The sequence below is a fragment of the Miscanthus floridulus genome, chromosome 19 (genome assembly GCF_019320115.1).
Source record: "Miscanthus floridulus cultivar M001 chromosome 19, ASM1932011v1, whole genome shotgun sequence".
Lineage (NCBI taxonomy): Eukaryota > Viridiplantae > Streptophyta > Magnoliopsida > Poales > Poaceae > Miscanthus > Miscanthus floridulus.
This window is the reverse complement of record NC_089598.1, coordinates 75,256,019-75,277,823: the sequence shown is the minus strand read 5'-3', so window position 1 is coordinate 75,277,823 and position 21,805 is coordinate 75,256,019. Positions and strand designations below refer to the sequence as shown.

Sequence of the window (21,805 nt, the reverse complement as noted above, 5' to 3'; positions counted from 1 at the left end):
GCAAGAGAGAAAATGGATTGGGGAGAGTAGGGGAGCACGCGTGGGGGGAGGGGGGGGGGGCTCGGCTCCTTTAAATCGAGGCCGAGGAGCGGGGGGTGCTCCCACGACGCCAGGAGCATGGGCGGCGGTTGCTCGGGCGCTTGCGTGGGCGGTTGCCGAGCCACGCGAAGGAATGGGATGGCGCTGACACGCGGGGCCGGGCAATCAGCGGCTGCGGTGCAAGGAAGGCGAGGCGGCTGGGCTGGCGCGGCTTGCTGGGCCGAGCGAGGCGCGCGGCTGGGCTGGCGGCTGGCGCTGGGCCGCGTAGCGCGCAAGGAGGGAGGCGAGCTGGGCCGGCGCGGTGGGGAGCTGGGCCAGCAGAAGGAAGGCCTGCGGGCCAAAATGAAGAAGGGAGGGGGAAAATGAATTTTGCATTTTTTTTTCTTTTTCCACATGGATTTCCAAAAGCATTTTTAAATAAGTTTTGAATTCATTTGAAGTTTGAATCAAGATCAATCATCACAAAATTAGATATGCAGAAGCATGTATGCATCAAAAAGTTTCTAACCTTATTTTTAAATTTTAATTCCACAAAATTTATTATTTTCCTATATTTTAATGCACACATATTTGCATAAATAAATCATATTTACTAATTTTAAAAGAATGTCATTTTTAGGGTGTTACAAGCTAGGAGGCACTTCTCTGAAGTTTGGGGGCGTGAGAGAGTGAGTGGGTAACAGTTAGATTGAGAGGGGATGAGTATATATAGGTCCAGCTCAAAAATGACCGTTACAGAGAAAATCAGAACTTCTGATAGAGAACCAGAACTTCTGACCTTCGTAGGGTTGCGCCCAAAATCAGAACTTCTGATAGGGGACCAGAACTTCTAATTTTCGCAGGGTTATGCCCAATGTCAGAACTTCTAATAGGGGACCAGGGCATCTGACTTTCACAGGGTTCTATTGTGAGCAGTGTAGTGCTTGTGTGCCCCTTTTTGGTTTATTTTAGTTAAATTCTTGAGCACTCTATCTTCCTTAGACCACCTAGATTTGCATCCCTATTTATAGTGCGGCATATCCTAAACTCAAGATCAAATATCAAAGAATTTAAATGCCTTTGAGTTCATCACCGTGTCTTTTTATAATATGAGGCTCCACCATCACATGTATTATCATCATTCTTATTTTACCTGCTTGTCATCTTGATAAAACTCATTAGTCCTCTAATCGTGTGGTCATTATCACCAAAACCCACAATTAAGGCTTGAGTGCACTTACAATCTCCCATTTTTTGGTGATTGATGACAACACAATTAGAGCTTACAAAGGATTAAAATATAACTGAGATTTTTGAGCCCTGGGTGTTGAGTCTCTCCCTAAATATGTGAATAGAGAATTGAATTCTCAAATTGGAGTAAGAGGCTAAAATTCACATATAGAGTTAAGTGATGGGGCTCCCCCTACATCCTTGCTTCTGTGGGGTGCTGCACATAGTGTCACAAGAATATACGTGATGCGTATGACAAGTATGCACACAAACAACCAATGCGACAAAAAAAATTGTACCCCCCTCTCATTCTCCCCCTTTGGCAACAAGCACCAAAAAGTGAGAAAAGAAGGAAGAGGGATACAACATTCTTGACATATTATGGTCAGCAACAGATAAACGATACAATCAATGACCATAAAATGCAAGTTCTCTTTTGATAAAGAATTTTGAAGCACATTATGACCTTTTTGCAAACCTATTGCCTAGATGCTAGTTGATCAACCAAAGGTGTGCTAAATTTCAAAATTCTCTTAGTGGCCATCAAATGACACTCTTTCGGATTAGCTTGAATTCTAGCACACATGCACACACTAGTATAATATCGGGCCTAGATGCATAAAAAGGTAATACAAGAGTTCATGGAGCGATATACCTTTGTTCTAAGCCTCATAATCTCCACCGTGATCATGAATTTTTTAATTTAGTGTTTTGATGTGCTTGGCACTTCTTTACACAATGCAAATGGTTTCATTTATACCAATTGCACTTCATCATGACCCACATGAAGATTTTCCAAACTTGTGCTTGATCTCGGTTGAAAGTCCACTACTAGCTCTTGTTGTCGTTTTGAGATACCAATTGAAGATATATTTCTTGATATACCACATTGAAAGTTTATCCATCAATACCAATTGAAATATGATCTTAACAATTTTGATATCAATTGAAAGAGTCTTCACAAGTTGATGCCAGTTGGATTGGATTCTTGTATCTCATAATGTCACTTAGGGAATGCTCATAAAAACAAGAGATAGAATTAAATTGCACAAGCTAGAGTTTCATAACTAGTGACCATTAGGATATGGAAGGCATGTTGATCACTAATTACAAAACCTCATACCATAGACTAAATTCCTCCTTTTTGATAGTGCATACATATATATTTGGAAGGCAAGAACATATGCACTCTTGGTCAATTAAATCCAAACAAGGGAATTTAAGCTGTATTATGGAGAGTAGCTACTGAAGAGATAAAAATACAATCCAAATGAATATAAGAGGCAACTTTACCGATTTGGATTTAGTCATTTTAGCATACCCATGAGAAACTCATTCTCACCATGAGACTACACAAATTCACTAGGTAAAATAGGTTAGTCTCAAAAGACACAAGACATAGAATGGGCTCCCCCTTAATATGTGCATCAAGTATTCAAATTACTTACAAAATGTACTTGAATTGGTTTAAGAGTCTAGAGGTGTTCATCCTATATCTTGGTCAAGGCATGATAAATTTACAATAATTGAAATTATGCCAAAGAACATTCCACCACTAAGGTAGATAGATCACCACACAAATTTTCAATGACATGACCATCATAAGTGATACTTCAATGATTTGGATGACCATAGTTCTCACTTGATGACTCGTGGTGATAGAGCTCTTGCGATCTTCCAAGATTCCTAATTGGTACCATTCCTTTGTTGACATGGTCTTGGATGATCAATGGAATGGATCCATGTGCACTTGATGAGCTCTAGAGTGGAGAACTAACAATGAAAGTGCACTCTTCAATTCTTTTCTCCAACTCATTCAAATCTAGTTCCACTGAAGGATTGGGGCATTCGACATTAAATTGGGAGCACTTGGTTTATAAAGACCAAGACCTCCTAGAATAATTGTGAAGCACCTAGAGAATCCAAAGGAACCATCCATCCTTCTTTTTCCATGTGTGGGACTACACAACATATTTTTGAGAGAAACCATTAGTCTAAATTCCCTCTCAATTTGTGCATACAAGAGTCGACATAGTACACTTATGCATATTGTAAATTGTGAGGTCGATAGAGAAGTTTATACTATATTCCAACTGATTTTAAACTCCTTCAAGCTGCATGCAATCCAATTAGTTTCAGCTAGTTCCTATTGCTTCCAATTGATTTCAGCAAGTTCCAACTGATTGTAACTTATTTCTGCTACTTGTATCTATTGAAGTCAACTTGTTTCATCTAGCTTGAATTGATTTTAACTGCTATTTCTAAAAGCCTACAATTGATTTCTTCTAGTTCCAACTTGTGGCAACTACTTGCTGCTGCTTGTATATTGGTTGCAACTCATTTAGACCAAACTGACGCTTCTCATATTGACTGATTCTTCATGACCCATTTGAGAGCCAACTTAGTCTTGTTGTTTCAATGCAATCTAATTCCATACATTGAGTTTTTAGATTATGTCTTCCATAGAGAAAAATTCATATATCTCAAACCACTAATCCAATAAGCATGAAATTGCTTAGAGATGTGCATCTATGAGTCCTTTAACTGCTGTAAAATTTTTAGCTCATTTGAACTTCATTTCATCAGTCAAAGCAATTTTCTACCAAAACTGCTAGAGTCTGAGACTGCAGTTCTGAAGCTGATAGAATTCAACTCAAAACTGATGTTCTTCTAAACCAATCTTTGTGCTAATTGTACAACAACAACAAGTAATAGATGTGTATATCATGCTCACAAAGTTTTAGACCAATTCATCAGTATTTGAACATCCAAATCCATGCTTGAAGGCAACCAACTCAAGTTTTCAATTTTCTGGACAGATTTGATAATTGACAATTCTTTTCTACTTCTTGTCCAATCTTGAGGTGAATTTGGTTGAGAATACTCATGAGAAGTTATTTCCATTCAGTCCTCTTATCAATGCTTGTAATCTTGTGAATTCTTCCAATATAGCTTATCCAACTCATCCTCAAACTTGATTCAATTCAAACTGAGACTTTTGATCTATATGTCCTCTAGCAGCAACATCTTACTTTAGGTGAAGAGTAACCTTCAGGCTTGTGATTTATCCAATTAGACAAGCACAACATCTTCTTATTATTTTCTATAAATAAGCTTAACACAAGAGGGTATTAGTAACACAAGCACTAGTTTCTCATTTAGTAACCCATTATATGTGGATGGCAAGTGGGCTACCAAAATAGAAAAACCTCATAACATGGACTAAATCTCCCTTGATGCCTCATGAACACTCTTTTGAGTGGAATGGAAATGTGAATGTGCATGGTTGGTCAATTAAGTCCCAAGGGTAGATTTAAGCCATATTATGGTGAGTGGCTAACATAGATGAATCAATTCCAAATTAAGTAGAAAGAATACATCACATGGTGTTGGATTGATGACCTTCATATGATAGCACACTCCATTTGAGAAACTCATTCTCATTTAGTGAGACTACACAAATCACTTAGAGAAAGGTTAGTCTCATAACGCTAGTCATAGAGTAAAGTCCCCTTTTATAAGTGCTCTAAGTATTTTAATTTCTCACATGGCACTTTATTCATTTAAGAACTTGGAATTTCACTCTATGTCTAGGTCATGGCAACAATAGAGCAATCAAATTGAACTATGCCAAGAAATACTTACAACCCTTTGAGCATGTAGATGGCCATAAGATGAGAATAATAATTTTGGCAATCTACCATATGACAAGATTCCATCATGTAGAGAGTTCTTGAAATGCAAGTGATAATTGCCTCTACTTGAGCTTGATTCTTTATTCTTGGCTTTCTTGAAATTCTTGGTTTGAAGTCCACAAAGGAAACTCAAGTCATGTATGTTGCTTGTTATGGATGATCAATTCCATTCCGATCATACTTTTCTTCCATAACCAACAACCAATGTATATCAATAAGTGCTTCTTTTATCCTAAGTGGCTTACACAAGACACAAAGAAGTTTAGTTTGAAAGAAATTGCACTTGGGATTTAGTTGTTACCACCCCTTTTGATTGTATGGATGAGGTGGTCTCTTTATCTTCATTTTGCTCAAAGATAGGTTGTAGGTTTTGTCCATGACTCGGACTCTTGTTAGTTGCTACTGTCTGTAGGGGCGCGGTAGTGCTGCTACTCTACGTGACATTGCAACTGCCCAGCACTGCTGCTCATGTGAGCAACACTGCTGCTTGTACTTCAGCAGCAGGTTGTAGATTAGCTATGACTTGAGGAGCCTCCACCTCTGTATATATCACTAATGCACTACAAGGTTCTACCTCTAATGCCACGCCACATGATTGCAACACCACTAATTTGGTTGCCATAGGTGGGTCGTATTGCAACCTTTTCCAAAAATAGTTGCAATATGTGTCTATAATGCAACGGACTAAATTTGTTGCAATATGTGTGGTTTGTCGTTGCAATAGGTTTGTGCTACTGCAACTATTTAAGAATTGTGTTGCAATTAGTTGGCATTATTGCAGTGTCATTTTTGAGTTGCAACAGTATTGGTTTTCATTGCAATTACTTGGTGTTATTGCAACTATTGGATTTGGTTGCTTTTGCTTGTAACGATTGCCACGGTTATTATGGGTTGCAATAATGTTCCATGGTGTTGCAATTGCCAGGGTGGTTATTGCAATAAGATTTCCAAATGGATGTAATAGCATGTTCCTATTGCCATAGTTTTCTGGGGTTGTAATAATTTTTTGTGGCATTGCAATTGTTAAGTACTTATTGCAACTACAATCCTAAATGGTCACAATATCATGTTAATATTGCCACGGTTTTTTGTGTTGCTACAGGCTACCGCTGATGCAACGGCCTAAAAGAGTTGTAATATACAAAATTGGCTGCAATATACATAATGCTCCACGCATTAGACTACCCCTGATGCAACGGCCTAAAAGTGTTGCAATATACCAAAAATGGTTGCAATAGACAAAATGCTCCACACATTTCTGAATAATGTATTCTATTGACAAAAAATGTTCCATAGAGGATTTGATCCCAGGAACTAAAGTACAAGCAAACACTCATCTATCACTGGGCTACTGAGGTGTGTTCGACATTAAGCTGCCTTTATATTACTTGTTTACATGATGAAGATGGCTAATTCACTTCATATGTCCACAAGGACGATAACCATCCGCATCTTCCATGACAATTTTAGAAAACAAAAAAATGTCCAGCTTGCTGATATTTGTGCTTATGATAGAAAACAAACATGAGTATAACAGTTTAAAGACCAACTGCAGCTATTCATTATCCTGGACAATGAGATTGTTTTAAAAAAATCCAGAAAAAACATCACTGTTGTACATCATCATCCTCATCAAGTAAGACCGCATCATCTAGTTCAAGAACAGCTTTGCCACGCACCTGATTAATAATAGAGGCATCACCAGTTGTGCCTTCCTTGTTTGGTCTTGTCCAATTTGACAAATCCTCATTTGGGCCTAATAGATTCATGTCTTGGATTCCCACATCAAGTAGATCGACTTCCATGTCACCCTCATTTTCTGCTTCTGGCATGGCAAACAAATTTCTTGGTCTCATTGCAACAACACTAGACCAACCTGGCTTATTCACGAGGTTGACAAAAAACACCGGTTTGGCCTATGTTACCAGAATGTAAGGTTCATTTGAATATCTAAACCTGGAAGTATCGGTATCGATAACACCATATTTATCCCTACTGTATCCTCTACTTCTGCTGGTACTGGCAGCTGACACATCATACCAATCACACTAAAAAAATAAAACTTCTTTTTGTGCAGGGAACTCGAGTGAGATCATTCTTCTAATCACTCCATACCAGGTCATGCTGCTAATAGTACCATCACCCCTCACAAGCACACCACTGTTTTGTGAGCAAACGACATTGCCTCCTCAATGCCATGAATGTGGAGAGGTGGAGGGTCAGGAAATCTAAGGGGGAACGGTGGAAGGGGGCGACGGCGGGCTACAGGCCTGTTGACACAAAATGTGACGTACTGTGCCTCACACATAGCAAGCCGAAAAGCGTGGCTTCAATCGGGTTCCCGGGTGTTTCGTGATCCGGAAGCGTGCCAGTCAGTTTGACCTGAAAAAACTAACAAGGGATAAAACAATTAAATGTCAAACCGGAACATGTCGGGTAATACCGGACAGTTCCACATATACGGCCCTGAAGCCACTTACAACGACATACGGCTATAGAGAGCTGTCTGCCAACAAGTTCATAAACCATTCAGCTAATCGTAGGGTAAATGCACGTAAAGACCTAATTGCCGAATGCATGTGCATGGGAAGACATGTTTGAACAAGTGAAATTAATTATGAGTTAATGCATAACCAAGCTCGGCAATCCAGCCGAATTGGGATCCATGAAGAAGGAACGTACAAATAAAAGCGATTGCCAGGTACACATTCTACTATTCGGAAAGGACCTTCCCAATTTGGAGACCATTTGCCGAACGCTCTATCCTTTGTCCCAACTGGCAATATAGTTTTCCAAACCAAATCTCCTTCTGCGAATTGCTTCAGCCTAACCCTTTTGTTATAATATTTGGCAACGCGCATTTTATTTTTCTCAATATTTTCTAATGCCTTGAGACGAATCAAATGTAAATCTTCCAATTCATCCATCATCAGATTCTTATAGTCCTCTTCTGCCAATTCTTTCTGTAACACAACTCGCCTTGAATCTGACCGTAATTCCCATGGTAGTACGGCATGATGCCCATAAACCAGTTCATAGGGAGACGTCTGAGTGGATCCATGACAAGCCATTCGGTAAGCCCACAGTGCTTCACTAAGAACCAAGTGCCATCTCCTTGGTTTTTCATCAATCTTCTTCTGAATGATTTTAATCATAATCTTATTTGATGCTTCTGCCTGACCATTAGCTTGTGCATAATAAGGAGAAGAATTATACAACTTAATCCCCATACTTTTGGCAAAGTCACAGAATTCTGAAGAAGTAAACTGAGTTCCTTGATCAGTTGTTATAGTCTGAGGAATCCCGAATCTGTGAACTATATGCTCCTTAACAAAACTGATCATATTCTCTGACGTTACCTTTTTCAAAGGGATAGCTTCCACCCACTTGGTGAAATAATCCGTGGCCAAGAGTACAAATTTGTGTCCCTTACTAGAAGGAGGATTGATCTGACCAATTAAATCTATACCCCATCCTCTGAACGGCCAAGGCTTGATTATAGGATTCATAGCAGACGCTGGAACTTTTTGAATATTGCCGAATTTCTGACAATTGTGACACCCTTTGTAATATTCAAAACAATCTTCCAACATAGTTGGCCAAAAATAACCAGTTCTCCTAATTATCCACTTCATCCGATAAGCTGACTGATGTGCACCACACAATCCTTCGTGAACCTCATACATCACTTTCTTGGCCTCTTCTTGACTTAAGCATTTGAGCAATACTCCATCGATGGACTTGTAATATAACTGATCATCAAGAAACACAAATTTGAGAGCTTTGTACCTGAGTTTTCGGGAAACCTTTTGAGATGGATCTTTCAAATAATTGGTAACTTCGTATCTCCAATCACCATTTACTTGATCAGTATTTAAAACACCTTCTTCTATAGCAAAAATTTCCCGACTCTCTCGATATCCAGAAGCAGCTTGAGCTAACTTATTTGCTTCTTCATTGCACTCTCTAGGGACATGATGCAAGGTTACTACCAGAAAATTCTTCAAAAGTTCTCTACACTCCTCATAATATTCTCTTAACACATTGTTCTTGCATTCATACTGACCATTCAATTGATTAATCACCAACTCAGAATCCCCAAAGATTTCGACAGCAGCGGCCTTTACTTCTATAAGAAGCCGAAGCCCTCTAATCAATGCTTCATACTCTGCCTGATTATTAGTAACATGAAATTCAATAGGAACCGCGTATTCAAAAGTTTTTCCTTGTGGGGAAATCAAGAGAATACTAGCACCACCACCTTTGTTACAAGATGATCCATTGAAGAACAAAGCCCAAGGCACAATGCTTACCACTTCAACAGAAAGATCCCGATGTTGGGTAATAAAATCGGCAATAATTTGACCCTTTACCACCTTTGCCGATTCATATCTTAAATTAAACTCCGACAACGCTAAAATCCATTTGCCAATTCTTCCATTCAAAATCGGCATTGATAACATATGTTTGATTACATCAAAACTAGAAACCACCACGCATTCGGAATTCAACAAATAGTGCCGAGATTTGGTACATGAGTAATATACACATAAGCAAAGTTTTTCTGCAGCCGAATACCTTGTTTCCGGGTCTAACAACTTTCGGCTAAGATAAGCTATGACTCTTTCTTTTCCTTCAAACTCTTGCATAAGGGCCGATCCTATCGTTAGGCTATCGGCCGCCACATACAACTTAAAAGGCTTGTCAAGTTGTGGAGGTACCAGCACAGGTGGTGCTTTCATATATTGTTTGATCTCATCAAAAGCCTTTTGTTGTATGTCACCCCATACAAATTTTTGATCTTTCTTGAGCTTCAATAAAGGGGAAAAGGGTAAAACTCTTTCTGATAGATTGGATATGAATCTTCTTACAAAGTTGATTTTGCCTAACAATGATTGCAATTCTATGAGATTAGTTGGCGGCACAACTTTGTCTATTGCTTCCATGCTCTTCTTACCAACTTCAATTCCTCCTTTATGAACTAAAAATCCCAAAAACTCACCAGCCGAAACTCCAAAGGCACATTTGTTTGGATTCATCTTCAAGCCATGCTTTCTTGTGCACTCCAGAGTCTTTCTTAAATCGGCTAAATGTCTTTCATGATTTCTAGACTTGATTACTACATCATCGATGTAGATTTCTACAATCTTGCCGATCAGCTCGTGAAAAATATAATTCATAGCTCTTTGATAAGTTGCACCGGCATTCTTTAACCCAAACGTCATGACTATCCACTTGAACAAACCAATATGACCAGGACATCTGAAAGCTGTTTTCGAAATATCTTCTATTGCCATAAAAATTTGGTTATAGCCAGCATTACCATCCATAAAACTAATGACCTCATAACCTGCTGCTGCATCTACCAGCAAATCGGCAACTGGCATTGGGTAACCATCCATGGGAGTTGCCTTATTAAGATTTCTGAAATCTATACAAACTCTCATTTTTCCATTTTTCTTGTATACCGGTACTATATTCGAAATCCACTCTGCATACTTGCATGGCCGAATGAAGTTTGCTTCTATTAATCTTTCAACTTCCTTCTTTACATCGGCCAATACCTCCTCTTTGTATATCTTCCGTGGAGGTTGTTTGTAAGGACGAAATCCAGGTTTAATGGGTAATCGATGCTCAACAATGGAACGATCCAATCCAGGCATTTCCGTATAATCCCAAGCAAAACAATCTTTAAACTCTTTCAACAGGTTTATCAACTTTGATTTATATTCTGGGTCTAACTTCGCACTAATATACATCGGCCTTGGTTTAGAATCATCACCAACATCAATTTCTTCCAATTTATCAGCCGACATAAAACCACGTCCCAACTTTCCTTTGTTGCCATCGACAGGATTTCCCATTAAAAATTACTATGAGAGCCGACTGCTTGGATCGGCTGTTGGTCCTCGCTGAAAACATTCATAGGACCTTCTTTCCACACTTTTCCGGAGAAACAATCAACGCCTTCATATTCCCAATAGGTAGACTCTGTGGCAGCAACACTTACCGAATCATCAGCATGTACAATTTCAACATCATCTCCAATCCATTGAATGAGAATTTGATGCATGGTTGAAGGAATGCAGCAATTAGCATGGATCCAATCTCTGCCCAAGAGTAGACTATATGCCCCCTTGCCATCAATGACAAAAAAGGTAGTAATCAGAGTTTTCGATCCAATGGTCAACTCGACATGGATAGCACCTCGGGTATCGGAAGGATTGCCAGCAAAGTCTCTGAGCACCATGTCAGTTTTCAACAATTCTTCATTAGTCATCCTAAGTTTCCTGAAGGTAGTATAAGGCATGATATTGATAGCAGCCCCTCCATCGACAAACATCTTAGTTAAAGGCTTGCCATTGACATATCCCTTTAAATAGAGTGGTCTCAAGTGACGATTCTTGATTGGTTTATCAAAAACAGCCTGTTGTGTTAATACAAGCTGAGCCATCAAATTCTGACATTCACTTTCATCAAAATCAGAGTACACCTCTTCTTGGACATCTTGGCTTTCGGGAGCTATAAACTCTGATGGGAGGAAGAAAGCCATGCAAGCGTTAGCCGAAGGACCACATCCATCAGGCTTCTTTTTAGGACGCCATATTTGCTTTGTTTCGGCAACTTCCAATTCCAGCTCCCTATTTCTCAACCGTTGCACTCTTCTTTTCTGACTTTTCCTCAAGCCTGGAGGACACCACTGTCCTTTTTGCCATACGTATTTATAGAAGTCAGCTTCCTCATCATGCACTCTATTATGAATCCAACCCGAACCTGCAACTCTTTTCCTTTGCTGATTCTCAAAGCCACCTATCTTTAAGCGCCGATCATCTTTAGGAACCTTCGTTCCGAGTCTTTCATAGACGGGACGGCGGTTGACTCGAGATTGCCTATACTCGGAGTACTGATAACTACACTCCGGACAATTATTTCTTGCAGGCAACCTCAAACCTTCATTCCAACAATGCCTAAAGAACGAACAACCCCAATGAGACTGCTCCTGTTCTGTCATGTATTCTTCTTGCTCCCTTCGGTATACTTCTTCCTCATACCTCCGGCATTCTTGCATAAACCATTGCTTCTTACAGTATTCCTTCTCTTGTTCCCTCTGCCACTTGTTTAGCAAAATACGTGATGTAACTCTGGGTTTGGAAGTTTGACCTTTCTCGGTTCGGCTATTCTGAAACCGAACTCGTTGCTGCAGCTCTCTACTGGTGATTTGCCGATCCGGGTCAACAGCACCACTCTCCTTTGCTCTATCAGAAGTCAACACCTTCACCTTGCCCTTACCCTTGAGATCATTGGCAGAGACCATATTCACAGAGAAAGAAATCATATTTTGTGGAAAAGGTTGATCATCAATTTTCATCTTACCATCAAACCTCAAATGTCCCTCTTGGATAGCTTTCTGGATTCGTATTCTGAACACTCGGCAATCATTAATAGAATGATAATTAGTGTTATGAAAACCACAATACTTTTTGTCCTTCACTCCTTCAGGATGTAGCATAGGATGTCCCTCTGGTAGCTTGATGCGTCCTTCCTTTATCAACAATGCAAAAAGTCTGTCTGCCTTAGTAACATCAAAATCATAGGTTCCCTTTTGTTGTTTCAACCAGCGTTGACTAACTTGAGTGGGTTCCTTTGCCCAATTTAACTCAGCTGCAGCTATCTCATCTTCATCAATATACTCAGTCGCTTCATCTAGAAAGCCTTGATACACCTCATTAGTGGCACTGTTCTTCTGAAAGCGATTATCTCTCCTGAATCCTTGGGCTTGATTACTCATAACTGCGAAACGCTGTGCAAGTTGACCAAGATCATCAAACTCTAAACCGAACAACTTCTCCCTGATATTCGGCAACATTCCTGCTATAGCTATTCCAGGTAGTTGATCATCTGGTAAATTTAGAGAATAACACATATTCTTGGTCTCCCTAAACCTGTGAAGATACTCCAATGGTGTCTCATTTGTTCTCATCCTCAGACTCATGAGATCAACCAACTTCTTCTCATTAGTACCCGTATAGAAATATGAATGAAACTTCTGCTCTAGTTCTGCCCACGTACCAATGGAATGAGCTGGTAGAGACGTGAACCATGTGAAAGCTGGTCCTGTAAGAGACAAAGGAAAATATCGAATCCTCCAAGCTTCATCTGAAGCAGCTTCTCCAAGCTGCATTAAGTATCGACTAACGTGCTCTATGGTACTAGTATCATCTTGACCAGAAAACTTAGTTAAATCTGTTGGAGGCTTCACCCTTGGAGGTAACGCCACTCTGTTGTACCATTCTGGATAAGGAGACTTGTATGAATAGGATTGATTCTTTGGCTTCAAGCCGAACTGATTTTGCATCATATCAGCCATCCTGTGCATCAAAACATCAATGCCTGGATCCTGATTTCCTTGTACTTGCACTCCAGAAGGCAATCCTGAAACACTTCTATACCCTGGATTTGGCATAGCATTGATAGCACTGTAATCAGTAAATTCTTGATACCCATCACCATACATATTCTTTTGCAATCTGTTTGATATTGGAGAAACTCTATAAGCTGAAGGTGGCACTTCCCCTGTGGTACCAAATGTCATCTGGCCATAGGTGGGATGTGATTGCTTTTCAGTATGAGTCAATCCACCTATATTTGAAGGTGACGCTACTTCTTTCCCAACAGGCTTCTCTTGATGCTTTGGAACATTGAAAAGCGTCGGCCCACTGAGTGGTCCAATATTTTCTTCGAAGTATTTATCAACCATTGGACCAAAAGTACTGATCATGATCGCCCGAAAGGTATTCAGAAAAGCTGTGTGATGGTTTGTCATGGTTTCTCCCATGGCTTTATAGACCAGGGCTGCCATCTTCTGAGCATCTTCCTCTTCAGTGTAATCAGTTTGATGCGGAAGAAGAACCCTTGGCATTGACTGCTTTTGAAACACTTTATTGCTCTTGTTTTTGGAAAAAGACATCAAATACTTCCGTTGGTATTGCTCACATGCTTGAAGCACTAAATCCTTGTAATTATCTGGCAATTCTGCCATGCTTATATCCAGAACATGATCATTGTTGATCTCAGATGCCATCTTGAACTAACAGATTGTCCCACCGGGCGTGCCAAAAAGTGTGTTGACACAAAATGTGACGTACTGTGCCTCATACACAGCAAGCCGAAAAGCGTGGCTTCAATCGGGTTCCCGGGTGTTTCATGATCCGGAAGCGTGCCAGTCAGTTTGACCTGAAAAAACTAACAAGGGATAAAACAATTAAATGTCAAACCGGAACATGTCGGGTAATACCGGACAGTTCCACATATACGGCCCTGAAGCCACTTACAACGACATACGGCTATAGAGAGCTGTCTGCCAACAAGTTCATAAACCATTCAGCTAATCGTAGGGTAAATGCACGTAAAGACCTAATTGCCGAATGCATGTGCATGGGAAGACATGTTTGAACAAGTGAAATTAATTATGAGTTAATGCATAACCAAGCTCGGCAATCCAGCCGAATTGGGATCCATGAAGAAGGAACGTACAAATAAAAGCGATTAAACTAAACTAAAACCTGCATCTGCCGCACGACACCTAGTTTCGTTAAAGTTTAAACGTGATTAACATGCATGAACCCGCAACATGTGACAATCTAGATTAAGACAATTCAGCCACTATGAGCATGTTATCTATTTTGCAAGGGTAATATAAAAATAAACAATGATCGTTGAAGCACGAATAAAACCACAAGAGAAAGAAGGCCGAACAATATCAATCTAGATTGGGCAGAAGTGTGTTACAAATATATAAGAGGTTTAAAACATGCAACACTGGTTAACTTAATGAATCTATTTAGATTTGCCATATCTAATATAGAGCCGATAACTATCTCGCTTTCACTAAGCATATGAGAAACGCCTACCGCACAGTATCTACTCATAAACGAAGCATAAGCAAAGACTTCTTGATTGTCAAGCAAAGATCCGCCGCACGACCATTGAAAACAAACAAGACTACTTGCACCATGTCTAAATCCACCGCATGATACTAAACATGATAACAAGGTTGTCGGAACTTACGGAGGTCGACGGATCGATGATTCCTCTCGAAGAACTCGACGACACGACAAGAGGACTCGAAAGTTGGCACGGGGCCGGTTGTATTGATTTGGTTGTGAACCCTTATTACAATGGTCGAGGGTCAATATTTATACCCTAGACAAAATGTGAGTCCTAAAGGACTACGATTTACAAAGGAACTTCTAAACAAACTTGGAAACTTACGATTCCTTACCCTAAACTTATAGATTCCTTTATTAACACAACTCTCATCTTTCCGATCGGTCTTGCCTGCCATCTTCTGTTTTCCCGAATGGAGTTACCGCCTTCCAGAATAACCGACCGCACAAGCATTTAGCCGACCGCTTGCGTTGTTTGCCGAACACCCTTCTTCCCGCATGTGGGTCTACCTGTCATCTTCCAGAATCGACCAAAATCCAGTGTTAACAAGGCCAAGCTCTTGAAAAGCTCTTTTTGTGATAGGGCGAGGAGACTGCAGAGAGGGGGCAGGGTACAGGAGGAGTTATAGATATTCCCCGCTGTCGATGCCTTGGGAACTGCCGAAGAACAAGCGGAGGAGACAAGGAGATGGGGAGATTAGGCGGCGTCGCCTTTTCTTGGGTATGCCAGGTGACCGGGGGAACAGGCCCTAGGCCTTGTTTAGATTGCAAGTTTTTTCTCTCTCTCTCTCCATCACATCAAATCTTTGGACACATGCATGGAGTATTAAATGTAGATAAAAAAATAACTAATTACATAGTTTGATTGTAAATTACGAGACGAATCTTTTGAGCCTAGTTAGGCCATGATTGAACAATAATTGTCAAATACAAACGAAAGTGCTACAATACCAAATACTGATTCCTAACCTCAATCTCATAGGCATTCAAAGGGGTACAATTAGCATGGTGTATGTGTACATGCATTCATAGGCATACGTTGTGTATGTGTTTTGTAAAAAGAAAATGATGTAATCGCTTATGTCTATATCTCTTAAAGCAATTTATTTAACTATAATGCAATTGAGAAAACAAGAATTATCGATGCTGAGCAATTTTGGTTTGCTGTCTCACGAGTGGCCGCCGAATGCTTCAAAAAGTGCAAACATTATGCATTATGCACACTTAAAGTTCTGAACAAACATGCCTTGCTTTGTCCAAGCCCAGCGGCAACTGGAAGATGACTCTCTGCCTGGTGCACCAGTGCACCAGTTTGTCCTTGAGGATTTAGCACCAGTATCTGCACGCAAGCTGCAGCATAACATAGGCCTGTAGCATGACTATGACTGACATTACACCAAGACGCAGGCCTAGTAGTCAAAAACTCTGTTGACTACGACTGACATTACACGGTGACGCAGCAAAACATGACACTCCCCGAGATGGTAGATGGTGGACATGACATATCAGTCTTAATTAGGAAGATAGCTTTCGCATGCTTCGTAAGTAGCATATCATATACTATGGTCTTCGTGACAACGACCAAGATGCATCGCCACAGACAGTACCAATCCAAGGGACGATGTAAGCAAAACAAGGTCATACAATGCAACATGGAAGGGTGCTTGGCTTCTTGACGCGCGGTGGTGCAATGGCGGTCGACGATGCATGGGGGCCAGGCTTATATAGGCGTGTGGGTGGGTGGAACTGACGGTGCATTAACTCACACCCCTCGGAAGACGGAGCGCCTGCGTTGGGAACCGGTGCGAGCAGCCGATGGACTCCTGAGTAAACGTGACGTCTCTTCATGGGGAACTGAAGGGACGCGACCAGTCGAAGGACCGGGTAAAACGGTGGCTCTTCATGGGAACCACGCGACAAGCATGGCCGGGGAGTTGAAGGGCCTACGCGCAAAGCAGGGACGGATAATCACTCAAAGGAATAAATTCCTTCAAACTTACCGAAATCAAGTGATAGCTTAATGGTTTGTCCGCCGCTCTGAAACTTGTAGGCTTCGGTTCGATTCAGGGATGCAACACATTTTTTTGCATTTTCTTTCAGTTTATATTCCTTCATTTTTAATTTACAAGTTTTTTAGTCCTAATTTTTTTTTGCCAATTTAGGTTTATACAATTCCAATATATATTTTCTTAAGTCCTAACACAATTTGCATGAGTGGATGCTATCACAAATACAAAGGTAAGTGTATATCACTAGCTTGGTTTATCACAAATATAAATACAAAGATAAGTGTATCTTGGTGTCACGAACCCAAACCTAGGTAAAAATGTCACGCTGCAAAAAGTTGGTTTGTGCAATAAATCCTGTCCTTGAGGAGATCGATTACCAATTTGCACTGAAACATTGTCTTAGCTCCCACATGAAATCACCTCAAGGCAAAGAAGGTGACATTGAACATGATACACCTATATGATATGCCATATATATGATACACCTATATGATACACATTTGATCAAACAAGATTCCAACTTGCCTATTCATAAGCCCCTGGTACCTTGGACACATTCGAAAAAAGTCTATTCATTGTAGAGTACATAAATAGTAAAGCAAATGACAAAATGTTAATACAAGGGGTCGAGTAACACAATGCAAATAAAACCACGTGAAAGGAAAAAGTTTTCTGAGAAATTGGAAAAAAGAATCACCTAATTTTGACAACAAATGCGAAATCTAAACACGTTTAACGTTTTTACAATGAATCAAAATAAAAAAGATGAACACCATGAACCGAACTAGAACAGCATATGAACCCGGCGCCGACAAGTGGGTCCCTCATGTCAATGGCACACCGGCCCAAAACTATGTAAAATAATGTTGACAAGCAAGAAGTGAAACAAAACAACCAGTAACTCAAAGGTGTCTGTGACAGTGATATAAATCGACGTTCCAGGTTTGATCCTTGTTCTCCACCCTTTTTCCACTTATTTTTTTTGTAATTTTTGCTGAAAATTGGCTTGGCGCCCGCATGCAGCCATTTACCGCCTAATACCCCACCCATTATGCGAACAAAACGAATCTTAACCTCCCCACTTCCTCATTATCCTCCCCATCTCCTCCAATTCTTTCCTTTCCCTCCTCCAACTTGGTTCCCGATCTGCACCTGCAGCCGCCACTTGTCTTTTTTGTCGCGTCGTCATTGGAGGGGCGCCGGTGCAGGACAGCCCGCACCCGGAGGCCACCGCGACGTGCCTCCCCACCGCCGGTGCTCAAGCCTCAAGGACTTTCGGACTTCCTCTTCATCAGAGTTACGGCAACCCTAGGGCCATTGATCTATTCATTTTCACTTACGAAAGAGTAATGCATGTACCTGTGTGTCTATGTAGTTAACTTGTTCAATGTAGCTAGATTGCAGATTGCATCAATGGAGACTCAATCAACGTCACCTGCGTTCAACATGCCAACACCTACTTCATTGTCCAGACCTAGGGCGACGATGTTGCTTTTTCAAACACCTTCGTCCAGGACGCCGATACCTCCTGCCGATGAAGATGGAGGTGATGGCAGCCAATCACAAGAAAACCTCCAGTGTTCCACTCAGGACGACGACAGGTAACGACACAATGTCCGTCTGGATGCTACTGCAATGATTTAGAATTCGACAAATTACTTCAATAATAGTGAGAACCTTCAATAAACGGTAGTGAGATACTTCAATAATATGAAGGACATCTTATTGTTTGTCATTCTCAAGTTGTTCCTTCTTTAAATATTGTTTAGGGTGTGCTTATGTTTCTCATTACATTCTATGACAGCTCGGAACAAACATGGACTATTTCTTTCACTTGTAAGGGGCACCGAGGGGACAACAATTTGCTCAGTATACAATAGCCAGGGACGAGCTCACATTTGGTAACTTAATAACAATGAAATCAAATTTGGGGTATGGTACCAGGGACTACTTTTACTATAAGAGAAGTGGTAACTCTGTAGCAACACTAAACGAGATTGAATATGATGTCGATGCAAATGCAATGATATCAAATAATGCAGAGGAGAGGGAGGTCAGATTAGTATTGTCAAGGGATCAAATAACAGAGTGAATTGTGGGCATAACACCCATTAAATTGCCAAGAACTGTGGCATCAAATAGTGAACATTCCATAGATGAGTCACTTGATGATTACAAGGTGTGGCTTAATAATATGCATAGACAGGGCCAAGGCATAGGTAAGTTATGTTGCTGCCCTATTATGAATTGTTATATTATATTATATTGCAATGGCCAAATCACTAATAGCAGCATGGCTTTCATAGATTTTGAAGATATATACAGGGATGACACAGTCAAGACTTACAAAGAATGGTTAAGGGTGCAAGGACAACTAGATCAAATTAGTAATATATACCTTCTTTTCCCAAAATGTCAACCAACTTATTATTAGTCCTTCACAATACATTTATAGTTTACACTTGTGACCTATTGTCTGCAGGTGCATATGACAACCCTACAAATCAGATAGATTTACTAAATTCAAGTCAAGATAGCAATCCAACACCACCTCTAAACCAGCCATCACATGCTCAGCGTGAGAAAACACAGGGAGATAGTAAGTGATGCTTATTGTGATTTTATTTTGATGTTCAGTTCAGTTTTCCCTATGTAAATGATTTTGTTTAATCTCTTGCACTGTATATTGTTTTGATGGACAAGACTCCCAAAAGAGGAAGGCACGAGGTACTGTGAAAGGAATGGCAGCTAGCCACAAGAGATCCAAGCAGGGCAGTCAGAAGCTTAAAGTCCAATTCTCTAGACATGGAGGAGCTGTAGGTGAGAACGCACACACATTTACTGATGAAATAGGAGTGTACACAAGGAAAAAAGCACCACTCATTAGGGTGAGAACATGGAAGGATATCCACCAAGATGTCAAAAAATTAATAGTATCTGATATGATGGCACGTTTTTGATTTGTTTTTGCTAGCATACACAGTTTTGTTACCAAATTATTTAAGAAGTGTCCTAGAATTTATGTTTTATATGTTGAACAGCATAAGTGGGACATCGAGAATAATGAAGAAAATAGGAAAAAGATATGGACCATCGCTAATGAGCGTTACAAAGGACGGTGAGCAACATTTAGTGCTACGTACAGGGTGTACACCACCTATGAGGAGAGAATGAGACATAAGCTAGAAGAGTTGGACATTATTGAATGGCACTATCTAGTTTTGTATTTTGGCAAGACAAATTTTTAGGTTTGATGACCTTTACTTTATTCTTGCCATTTGCACTTGATGAAATAAAGGCTATGTTTCGTTACATTGCAATATTTTTTATAATCAACTCCTTGTGCAGAGGGTTAGTGGCAAGAATTCTTAGAATCGGCAGAATGTAAAGGTACACCATCGGGCAGGATCAAAGACTTTTTCTCAGTGTAGCTTTGAGAAGGTAATAACTTCAGAAGCACATGACCATGATTTCTTACCTTTTGAAATATCGCTAATTTGTTACATTCTTGCCTAATTGGAGGGACCCAATAACTGGAGATGAGCCAAATGATTTGGAGCTTTTCATGATCACGCACAGTAAGTATGGGCAATGGATAAGCCAAGAATCTAGGGATGTCTATGTTTGTATATAACAGTTTGTACAAACCTTATTAACTGATGCAAAGTGACCGCCTACAAAATCATTTTCAATTAACTACTTCAATTGTCCTCCTTTGTTAGGATAATGCATGCAACAAAATTTCAGAGAGGGAAACAGATGGAGAAGCACTCATCATCTCAGACATGGAGCAAAATCAGATTTTCCAGTCAGCCTACCAGGAAACAAGAAACTTCAAATCAACCAAGATCTATGCTAATGGATACTTGGCAAAATACCCAACTAGAAGGCAACTATTGTCTGAGGATTACTAGTGCCAAGTGCGTCAAGAATCGACACTAGTGCATCATTGTAGCTATAAAACTCTTGTTTGGATCTGACAAAGCTAATACATAGGTTTTACTTCAACCTCTTCTTGGACTCCTTCAGCACTTGGCTGAGATCTATTCATCCAACTAACTTAAAAACTTCTTCCAGTAGCATTATCAATATCTTGATGATCTTGGTTAAACCTCTTTTGAACCTTTAATCAAACCTAATTGAGACTCTGAGTTTCTCCCACATCTTTGGGTACCACCACGCTTCCGCTGCGCAAACTAGAACGTAAGACACTTCATCTTGCAAATTCTTCAACTTGGCTACCCCCTTAAGAAAAGATAAACTAGGGGACACCAAAGTATAGCTTGCATCTCCTTCTAGATGAGTTAACTAATATCAAGACGTTCTGTCATCCCAATGATACTCATGTGTATGGGTAAGAACAAGAAATCTGGAATTCCTCGCGAGATGAAAAACAGCAGTGCAGTAAAACAGCTGTCACTCCCATTCTGTTAATCCAATGAAGTTGTAGCTTATATCGTTGGAAAGTTTATAAAATTCTCCACAACTTTCTTATAGAACATATTTCCAAATTCTGTAGTTAACGTGGTCAAAAACAGTGCACAACAGAAACTGTTCTAGGTTCCAAACAGCACAGACGTATCGCCTTGTGATTTTCGTATCTCCATAACCAAAATAGCTATCAGGCTGATTCTTCCGCTCAGAGAAAGACATTGAAGTGTACTATTGTCCAGAATTTTCTCATGATTTTGGGTTGTCCAAGAATAGAGATATAAAGCGAAGAGTGCAGACTGCTCCGAAAAGACAGGATAGAGGAAGCAGAAGAAAACCATAACCCAACTATTTATGTCACTAATCCTTATACCTTAAGCCTATAAACTAAATAAAATTGTGGGGACACCCAACAAGATCATTGCAATCATTACAAAAATCCAAAACAAGCATAAGCATAATGATAGTTCAACAA

At 40.1% G+C, this 21,805-nt stretch overlaps 1 pseudogene; it reads left to right on the top strand.

Moving 5' to 3' along the window:
• Nucleotides 1-18,312: 18,312 nt before the first annotated feature.
• LOC136526192 (uncharacterized) lies at nucleotides 18,313-20,813 on the top strand (annotated as a pseudogene).
• The last annotated feature ends 992 nt before the right edge of the window (nucleotides 20,814-21,805 follow it).